The sequence below is a fragment of the Salvelinus sp. IW2-2015 genome, unplaced genomic scaffold (genome assembly GCF_002910315.2).
Source record: "Salvelinus sp. IW2-2015 unplaced genomic scaffold, ASM291031v2 Un_scaffold3212, whole genome shotgun sequence".
Taxonomy (NCBI): domain Eukaryota; kingdom Metazoa; phylum Chordata; class Actinopteri; order Salmoniformes; family Salmonidae; genus Salvelinus; species Salvelinus sp. IW2-2015.
Genome location: NW_019944499.1, coordinates 16457 through 27443, shown reverse-complemented (window position 1 = coordinate 27443; position 10987 = coordinate 16457). Strand labels below are relative to the sequence as shown.

Below are 10987 nucleotides of genomic sequence, written 5' to 3'. Positions count from 1 at the left end.
AAATTGACCACAAGAAGCCCAAACAGATATTTGATTATATTTTAATTTCAAACCTTGCTTACATTTGCATACGATCACATGGAAATACTTGGTTAGAGTTCCAAAATTAAATTCACTTGGAGCTGATTTCCTGGTGTTACTATCTTATGTCTAACAAAGAAAATACAAAATAAATGTACATACAGTGCATTGGGAAAGTATTCAGACCCCTTCCCTTTTTCCACATTTTGTTACATTAGCCTTAATCAAACGGATGAACCCCCATGCTGAATCTACACACTACCCAATAATCAGACAGCAAAAACACTGTCTGATTACTTAAGTATTCAGACCCTTTACTCAGTACTTTGACGCACTTTTGGCAGCGATTACAGCCTTGTCTTCTTGGGTATGGCGCTATAAGCCCGTCACACCTGTATTTGGGGAATTTCTCCCATGCTTCTCTGCAGATCCCCTCAAGCTCTGTCAGGTTGGATGGGGAGTGTTGCTGCACAGCTATTTTCAGGTCTCTCCAGTGATGTTCGATTGGGTTCAAGTCTGGGCTTTGGCTGGGCCACTCAAGGACATTGAGACTTGTCCTGAAGCCATTCCTGCGTGGTCTTGGYTGTGTTGTCCTGTTGGAAGGTGAACCTTTGCCCCAGTCTAAGGTCCTGAGCAGGTTTTCATCAAGGATCTCTGTACTTACATTTACATTTAAGTCATTTACAGTCATTTACTTTTCTGTTCATCTTTCCCGATGAGTCTCCCAGTCCCTGCCGCTGAAAAAAATCCTGGCAGGCATGATACTGCCACCACCATGCTTCACCGAATCTTGAATCTAATGGTCTGAGTCCTTCAGGTGCCTTTTGGCAAACTCCAAGCGGGCTGTCATGTGCCTTTAACTGAGAAGTGGCTTCCGTCTGGCCCGATACGTGGAGTACTGCAGAGATGGTTGTCCTTCTGGAAGGTTCTCCCATTTTCACAGAGGAACAGGGGAGCTCTGTCGGAGTGACCGTCCGGTTCCTGGTCACCTCCCTGACCAAGGCCTTTCTCCCCMGATTGCTCAGTTTGGCCGGGCAGCCAGCTCTAGGAAGAGTCTTGGTGGTTCCAAACTTCTTCCATTTAAGAATGATGGAGGCCACTGGGGACCATCAATGCTGCACAATCCTGTCTCGGAGCTCTACTGACCATTCCTTCGACCTCATTGTTTGGTTTTTACTCTAACATGCACTGTCAACTGTGGTACCTTATATAGACAGGTGTGTGCCTTTCCAAATCATGTCCCATCAATTGAATTTAACACAGGTGTGCTCCAATCAAGTTGTAGAAACATCAAGGATGATCAATGGAAACAGGATGCACCKGAGCTCAATTTCAAGTCTCAGAGCAAAGGGTCTGAATACTTATGTAAGTCTGGTATCGTTTTTATATTTAATACAGTATAGAGATGAAACGGAATGAACATTTCATATCACGACTATAGTGACAAATTATCACGGTTGTCAGTAGTATCACCAGTTGTTGTCAGTAGCATCAACGGTTATCATAGCATCAAGGTTTATCAGTAGCATCACGGTTATCAGTAGCATCACGGTTTCAGTGCTCACGGTTATCAGTAGCATCACGGTTATCAGTAAGCATCACGGTTGTCAGTAGCATCACGGTTATCAGTAGCATCACGTTATCAGTAGCATCACGGTTTGTCAGTAGCATCACGGTTGTCAGTAGCATCACGGTTATTCAGTTGTATCACAGGTTATCAGTAGCATCACGGTTGTCCAGTAAGTATCACGGTGTATCAGTAGCATCACGGTGTTTCAGTAGCATCACGGTTGTCAGTAGCATCACGGTTGTCCAGTAGCATCACGGTTATCAGTAGCATCACGGTTATCAGTAGTATCACGGTTGTCAGTAGTATCACGGTTATCAGTAGCATCACGGTTTCAGTAGCATCACGGTTATCAGTATAGCATCAACGGTTTATCAGTAGCATCACGGTTTTCAGTAGCAATCACGGTTGTCAGTAGCATCACGGTTCTAGTACCTCAGTGTTACACGAGATCACGGTATCAGTAGCATCAGGTTTATCAGTAGTATCACGCGGTTATCAGTAGTAGATCACGGTATCTCAGTAGCATCACGGTTATCAGTAGCATCACGGTTTATCAGTAAGCATCACGGTTATCAGTAGCATCACGGTTATCAAGTAGCATACGGTTATCGTAGCATCACGGTTATCAGTGCTATCACGGTTATCAGTAGTATCACGGTTTCAGTAGCATCACGTTATCAGTAGTATCAGGTATCATTAGATCCGGTTATCAGTAGTATCACGGTATTGTTAAAATGGTCTGGAAATGTTTCAAAAAGTACTGATACACTGAAAATGTCAACAAGTTTTTATATTGATAACCAACAAACAAATTAAATTAGCAGCACTGCACTTTGTGCATAAACATTAAAATAATAACATGAAAGATGGCATCATGTGGCCATGAGGAAAGCTTCCCTAGTGCAGGTTTTAATGAACACAACCTTCAGTAAGCAAATCAAATAAACAAACAGAAATGAGCAGCACTACACATGTTTTGACGTGGCTGCATAAGCAGCCTGCCTTTTAAACACTTGCTCTAGTGTCTGTCACAACTGTAGATGAGGGACCAGTAGCATCCCTGGGTTTGCCTGCAGCACGCCCACTCTGGAAACAAGGGAATAGAAAATGTATTATTGTTGTTACATTTATAATTATTATTAACTCGCTATTTCTTCTGTGTTGCATTTGAGTATATGCAATGACCCGATTTACATAAATACAAAGTCTTAAGACAGTGAGTAATTGCAATGAGCACAACAATTGACATGTACAGGAGTCTTGTACAGGAGTCTATAGTGTTTCTCCTGTTGGAACACTTACAACCAAGTCGACGGATTTTAAATGAACAAAATATGTTGGTTGGGTGACTAAACTACATAGCGTGTTATCGTGTGTAATGGGGGAATAGAGTCTGCAGACACATGACGCACACAGCAACAGAACAACGTGTAGTGTTTATTACAAGAGTAGGTAACACTGAAAGATTCCGTTTACATTATTGACAAGCTATTAGCAAGTTAGACAGACAAACCATGACATTTTCCCCCATTCCCAAGTCCCCACATCATGCATTGAGCTAAAAATTCACTTACCTTGCATTCGCTATAAAGTAGTGGATGGTGGTCATGAAAATGATTCAAGAGATTTGAACTGTTGCCCACTTTCGCAGAGATTTTTTTGTTGTTGCATGTTCTGCAGACAGGGTGACCATCTTCGATGAAGTTTCCCTCAGCACTCTATACGACCGCACTTCAGATGTGGTCCTCTTAGAAGGCTGAAAAATCTCCTGAGCGCTGYCACTGCCTTCCGCCATGTTTTCACACAAAACAAAAGCCACGTTACATGCTGTGCCTGCGTCAGACTGTTGCTAACTTTAGTTGATGCTGGACAGTATTTACCGTGAGTTTTTCAAACCGCGGTAATCAAACACGGTTWTAATGATAATTAAAATTTGAAACAGTAATACTAACCGTCGGGAATTTTACCGTGGTTTATTGTGAAACCGGTAACCCTTTCATCCCTAATACAGTTCTAGTAAAAAGTTGATACCTACTCATTCAAGGGTTTTTCTTTATTTGTACTATTTTCTACATTGTAGAATACTAGTGAAGACATCAAATCTATTAAATAACACACATGGAATCATAGTAGTAACCAGGAAAGTGCTAAACAAAATGTATTTTATATTCTTCAAAGTAGCCACCCTTTGCCTTTGACAGCTTTGCACACTCTTGGCATTCTCTCAACCAGCTTCCAGTCACCTAGAATGCATTTCAATTAACAGGTGTGCCTTGCTAAAAGTTAAATTCTGGAATGTCTTTCCTTCTTAATGCGTTTGAGCCAATCAGTTGTGTTGTGACATGGTAGGGCTATCTTCTGTATACCACCCCTATTTGGTAAAAGACCAAATCCATATTATGGCAAGAACAGCTCAAGTAAGCAAAGAGAAATGACAGTCCATCATTACTTTAAGACAAAGGTCAGTCAATCCGGAAAATGTCAAGAACTTTGAAAGTTTCTTCAAGTGCCGTCGCAAAAACCATCAAGCGCTATGATGAAACTGGCTCTCATGAGGACCGCCACAGGAAAGGAAGACCCAGAATTACCTCTGCTGCAGAGGATGAATTCATTTGAGTTAACAGCACCTCAGATTGCAGCCCAAATAAATGCTTCAGAGTTCAAGTAGCAGACACCAACATCAACTGTTCAGAGACTGTGTGAATCAGRCCTTAGTGGTCAAATTGCTGCWAAGAARCCATTACTAAAGGATACCAATAAGAAGAAGACTTGCTTGGGCCAAGAAACACAAGCAATGGACATTTAGACCGGTGGAAATCTGTCCTTTGGTCTGATGAGTCCAGATTGTTGGTTCCAACTGCCGTGTCTTCGTGAGACACAGAGTAGGTGAACGGATGATCTCCGCATGTGTGGTTTCCACCGTGATGCATGGAGGTGTGATGGTGCTTTGCTGGTGACAATGTCAGTGATTTATTTAGAATKAAAAAGGCACATTTAACCAGCATGGCTACCACCTCCAGGCTGTGTAAGGGCTATTTGACCAAGAAGGAGTGTGATGAGTGCTGCATCAGATGACCTGGCCTCCACAATCCACCGACCTCAACCCAATTGAGATGGTTTGGGATAAGTTCGACCGCAGAGTGAAGGAAAAGCAGCCAACAAGTGCTCAGCATATGTGGGAACTCCTTCAAACTGTTGAAAAAGCATTCCAGGTGAAGCTGGTTGAGAGAATGCCAAGCATGTGCAAAGCTGTCAACAAGGCAAAGGGTGGCTACTTTGAAGAATCTAAAATACAACATTTTTGGTTACTACACAATGCAATGTGTTATTTCATAGTTGTCTTCCCTATTATTATATAATGTAGAAAATATGAAAAATAAAGAAACCATTGAATGAGTAGGTGTCCCAACTTTTTACTGTACATGTTGTAGTGAAGGAAAAGTCAAAGTGGGACTGTTCTGATACAAACTGGTACATTTCCAATTTTAAAAAAGTACCTGTTTTTGCTTCATCATTATGGGGTAGTGTGTGTAGATTAGGGATTCTTTTTTATTTGATCTATTTTAGAATAAGTCTGTAACGTACCAAAATGTGGAAAAAGTCAAGAGGTCTGAAAACTTTCCGAATGCACTGCAAGTATTGAAATTTAGGCCCAAGTAAGTTACGGTGTTAAGACTAAACAGGATGCGCTCTTAGCCCTAAAGCTTGATGGTGGTTATACAAGTCTGCTACACTAAGCCTACTAATGATAACATGATAATAATAACAATAAGGAGATCAAGGGAAAAGGAGGGTTATTGTTATAATTTGACCATTTGGAACAGTGTAAACTAGGGATGCACGATATATCGGTGAACATACCGTAAATTGGCCGATATTAGCTACAAATGCCAACATCGGTATCGGCCGATGTCTAGTTTAACACCCGATGTCAAAGCTGACGTGCATACCTATATAACGAAGGTACATGACGTAATGACGCCACGTTAAATGTTGCGCTATACGTGCAACACGGCGTTCCTAAACTAGCCCACCATGTCTGCTGTGTGGAGCGAGCAGTCAACAATCAAAATTTCAGCCAGACAACTCAAAGGCGAAATCCATTAAAGCCAAGATAATGGAATTCATTGCACTTGACAATCAACCGTGTCAACATACTATGGAACGCCGTTTGCGTGTCAAAAAAGACAGTAGCACTGTCAAAGCTGTACAAAAAAGTCAGCAAACACCGGACACATACGATGTGTTTACAATACCGCGTTGGTAATAAAGCATCATTTGTTCGACCGCAACTTCTGGGGTAGCTAGCACCAATACACCCAGCCTGAAAACAATGACCAGTAAAAACTGCAGTCGTTTTCATTCTTAGCAATGATTTAGGAATCCTTGTAAGTATTAGCTAGGTAGCCACTTGTTCACCTATTGAAACTGAACTTCAGTTCATGAAAATAAATAGCTAGCCAGCTACTTAACAGCTACTTGCCAATCGCATTATAATGTCAAGAGAAGAAAAGGCCTGGAAGGAGGAGAGATGACTAGAAACGATTCGGTTGACCGTTTTATGGATTTTGCGCTAATTGTCAGAGTAGAGGACCTTGTGCATTTCAGGTAAAATAACTCAATGTTTATATCCCAGGACAAATTAGCTAGCAAGTGCTAGCTAAATTGCCATACATGTTTAATGCTTTTGGACCTGTCCCCAAATTAATATAATTGGTTCAGAGTTTGTGATCGCGTTTGTTGTGGGGGGACAATACCCTGTTCAGACAGGTATTACTAGACGTCGGTTTTGTAATTATTATACAAGCATGTGCGTTATTCCAGAGGACGATTCATACATGATTCGTTTTTTACTGCCCTCTGTAATTCTTAATYTTTTCAAATTAAATTGACTCGTGACGGAAGCCTGGATGTTTTTATTGTATACATCATGTCTAGACAATAATACGCTACACTGACAACTCGTGCTTGGCTGCCAAATGTACTGTATAGGTCTCCTCATAATATTTAAAAGTGTGATCATAATCATAGCGATCCATCCATGGTAGATGTCCTTCCTAATAACAATGCTCCTCATTCTATTTGAGCAGCTGAACAGTATTTGCACTTGACTATAGATGAGGAAGTGAACTTGCCATTTCCCAAAAGTTTAGCGGCATGCTGCTTTGTGATCTATTGCCTAAGACAGGTCTCGCCAACCCTGTTTGTKTAGAGTCACCATCCTGTAGGTTTTCACTCCAACACTAATCTAGTGCATCTGATTAAATAATTACCTGGTTGATAAACTGAATCAGGTTAGTTACAACTGGGGTTGGAGTGAAAACCTACAGGAAGGTAGCTTTCCAGGAACAGAGTTGGAGAGCCTTGACCTGGGACACCAACAGACAGCCAGGGTTTCATTAAATAAGCTATAGGCAATACTTTTTATTGCACATTTAGGCCCAATTAAACTGATGTATTTGGTGACGTTCAACTTCAATTCACTGGCACTAAGAAGAATTGCTTAGCCACACTCATTGACAGCCTAATATATACTTTAATATACTTTTGGTGAGTTTACGAGGCATTGCGAGATTACCAAGATATAGCCTATACGCACGGTTCTGGCTGTCTCTCCCTCGCCTGCTCCGCTTTCTCTTCACCATGACCAACACTAGTTTGGTCTTCGGACTGTTGCGTGTAGAATAGCTCAGCCTACTCATTGATAGCCCCTACTTTAGTGAACTTGCACGAGTCATTGCAAGCCAAGAAATTGCAAAATACAGCATTGCGATAGCCTATATCTTTTTTGTTTAAAAAGGCAAGTCAGTTAATTAAATGACGGCCTAACAGGCCTCCCCTAACTCGGACAACGCTGGGCCAATTGTGCGCCGCCCTATAGGACTCCCGTTCACGGCCGGTTGTGATACAGCCCGGGATCGAACCAGGGTCTACAGTGAGGCCTCTAGCACTGATATGCAGTGCCTTAGACCGCTGCGCCAAACGGGAGCCACTTTTGATGACCGGTTATGACGGTCAGCCTAGTGGCCGACATGMCTACCTATGCCCCTCCCATCTCTCTCGTTAGCTTGCTGTGAAAGATGGGAGAGTGTGTTCGAAGTAGACTACGGTTTCCTCTTTTGCAAAAAATACTGAATCTTAGGAGTCGATTCCAAGCTTTAACACCCAGAAATGGGAGTACACGGAAAAGTCGTCGATTCTTTTGAAGTCGATTCCCCACCACTAACTAAAACAGGGGCTTGGTTTTGACACGCTTTWGGGAATAACTAGCTAGATAGCTCAGGTTAATTAGCTAACGTTAGTTTACTCTTGGTCCCCGCTTAAGCAAAAGCCAATCAGTCTTTAGCTAACGAGCTAGCGAGTTAATCTGCATTTGTACGTTACCTATGTAACAACAAGTTACGCAAATGTTAACGTTAGCGCTAAATTATCTAGTTTACTTGAGCTAGCTAGTTACATTAACATTAAATCACCAGCTAGCTAACGTTAGCTAGGTCTATAGTTGCGAACTCAATTTTTTTAAACAACTTCTGATGCAGGTTTTTGTGGACATTTCCGTAAWACTTTAACTGAGTGATGTAACGTTAACTAGTTTTAACATGCGTCAGTGTAGCGTTGCTTTTGTAGCTAGCTCAACTAACGTTAGCCAGCTAACGTACATTAGTACAGTAAACATACACACGTGTCTAACTACAACCTAGAATAAACTAGCTAACAAGCCATTGCAATGCTAACATTGCAAAGTGCCAGACTAACTAGCTAGCTAAGTTAGTTTGCCAACGTGCTAAATGAAAACACTAAAATAACTGCTTGGGTAGCTAGCTGCTAACTTGCTTTATTGGAGTTAGCCGGCTAACTTTACCAAGCTAGTCGAGGCTAACTGTTGCGCCCAAACAACCGATGTCATCCAGTGTGTTATTTTCCATTAACGGATTCTTACCTCGGCCATAAAACGTTTTGCCGGTGGTAACATCGAATACTTTCATATTAACTGCCATCATGATCCGGGGGTTTTGCAGTCCATCGTATTCMCTCAGTTGTTCCAACGTGAAATCACCTCTTCTCATCTTCGGAAGAGACGAGGCCTCGCTTCCTTTGGCCGCGTCATCAACAATTCGTTTACCCCATCGCCGAWAAATAACATAGCAGATCGCAACCACTAAAACTAAAATACTTAAATTTAACAACATCCCGCCAAGACTGAACGCGTCCGACTCATCTGAAGTCCCCAGCCCGCCACTAGTGTCAACTGCTCCACTCGTACTGTCTCCATCGTCCGCCATATTGTCGATAGCGCCTTGCCCACAAACACTCGCCCATTTGGGGTTTCTCATCAAATATGATTGGCCTGCGTCAATAATTCAGGGAGCTCATGCTCCACTGCGGAGCAACACAAACACAAGCGAGAAAATTGCTATTTGTTGAAGTGATAGTGACAACTTGTGTGTTTTTAGGCGAGGTAATGCAATTAGCAGTTTCTTAAGGGCACTAAACACAGTTAGCCATTTAGAGTAAGGATTAAGGACAGGTCTTTCTTGTGAAATAAATAACAATCGTTCGTAGGCATTTTTAACAACGCTTTTTTCWGATGCAAATCAATTTATTGCATCCGCCATGGAGTCCAGTTTCATAATACTACCTTCTGTCCTAGTTGTTTGCCGTAGTTTTGAAGTAAAATCGGAAAATWGGAYTTATTTTAGGGCATTTTTCACCCTGGCAGTTCTTGAGCGCGGTGCACCAACTCGACTKCTGAACATGCTGTGCCCAACCCATTGTGTCACGTAGCAATGCCATTAACTAGCGTAAACCTTGTGGGTTAACCTCAAGTAACTTGACATTAACACAGCCACTTGGTGAAACCACAGATATAACAAYGAGACAGATATTTCACCAGATGTTTAAATGTGAAGCGTCCGGTTGGCGTTTCCGCTCTCTACCAAAAATGGTAGTGAAAGGAAGCCCAGTGGCCGGTAGTGGGAGAAGATAGAACGAGATGGATTTTGGCCGACATTCTGCAAATTTTCTCATCGGTAAAACAKTGATCTCAATACAGTTTTTTGTTTCCAAAACTAGAATCTGTTACGAACAGAGTGGACTACGTTTCGTAGACATACATAACCCTTTGCCAAAGRTGTACAAAAAAAGGTACGTTGTTTAGAAGGAGTAAAAATGCAAATTGAATTATTGCACAGGTGCCGACCTCCTTCCTTGTTCTGCCCACTATGCCAAATKTATTCCAATTTGAAACGACAGGTCGTGGTCTATCTTGGTTCAGTTATAAAAAATCTTTGGTGAACCAGTCGTCTGGGTACACGTTGTGGTGACCCATCTTGACAAAGTTGGCTGGCACCTATCCATMAAAAATTCTGGTCATAGTTAACAATACTATTTTCAGAAAAAGGAATACAATCTTATCAAAGCACATGTCCTTGTCTTCTTTTTTGAGATGTGGCCAATTTAAACTGCAATAATACTTTTTATAGCAAATAAATAACCTTTATTATTTTAACGATTTTTTTGTTTCTACATGGCTGCTGTGTAATTTGATATGCATAGACATCTGTTCCTTAAGAGAGTATGCTGCTGCAGGTTCACTGAGTGGGTCTATCTAGCGCATTGCTTGGCAGCTAATGGTGATTKGTAGATCTGAAGCAGTTGCTACCTCAGATTATGAGCCCAGCGAGATGGCACAGATGGCCACAGCGAGGCGCAAGAGACCCATACTGGTTTTTGCAGAAAAACCCCTAACCATTCCTGAGGCCTTTCCTACCCTTAACCTCCTTGGTTCCCATGTCTAATCCTAACCCTTAGGGAGAGCCAGTTGCTTTTACCTGCAAATAGGGCTGTGGAGGTCATGAAACTTTGTCAGCCGGTGATTGTCAGCCGGGGTTCAGTTTAACATCTGTTTAGAATCTGTGGAATGTCGCTCCTGAACTCAGAGCTACGTGTGCTACGGTCTGTACATTGAGTCTGGAGCAGGATACTTGTTATTTGGCCATTGGCCCAGTTGTACTGCAAGGATTTCTGATTGGTCAACCCCAGGCTAGGGTGGGGGGTTATAAATGGCATCCTGTTCMTTTGTTCTGTGGAGAAAAGCTGGGAGATTGAACATCTAACTCCCAACATAACATCTATGATTTGTCCTTCACAAATACATCTATTTTTCTCCCCCTGATTTGCTTTGGAGTTTGTGTTATTGAAGAATAACATCAACTGCTAAYAATTGGTGCCGTGACCCGGATGAATTGATCTGAACGACAACAAGAAAAACTTATCAGCTGTGTGTTGATCCAGAGGAAAGAGAGAAGGCTGTGCGCAACCCCCTTTGGGGAGTCAACTCTTAATCTCCTGATTGATGGYAGAATTGCTGGGTGAGTCTAGACCRATATCATTTTA

The 10987-nt window shown here is 42.0% G+C and overlaps 1 pseudogene; it reads right to left on the bottom strand.

Annotated features, from left to right (window-relative positions):
• LOC112075512 (membrane-associated progesterone receptor component 2-like) overlaps nt 1-9423 on the bottom strand; it is an 11559-nt pseudogene extending 2136 nt beyond the window's left edge.
• Between the last annotated feature and the right edge of the window lie 1564 nt (nt 9424-10987).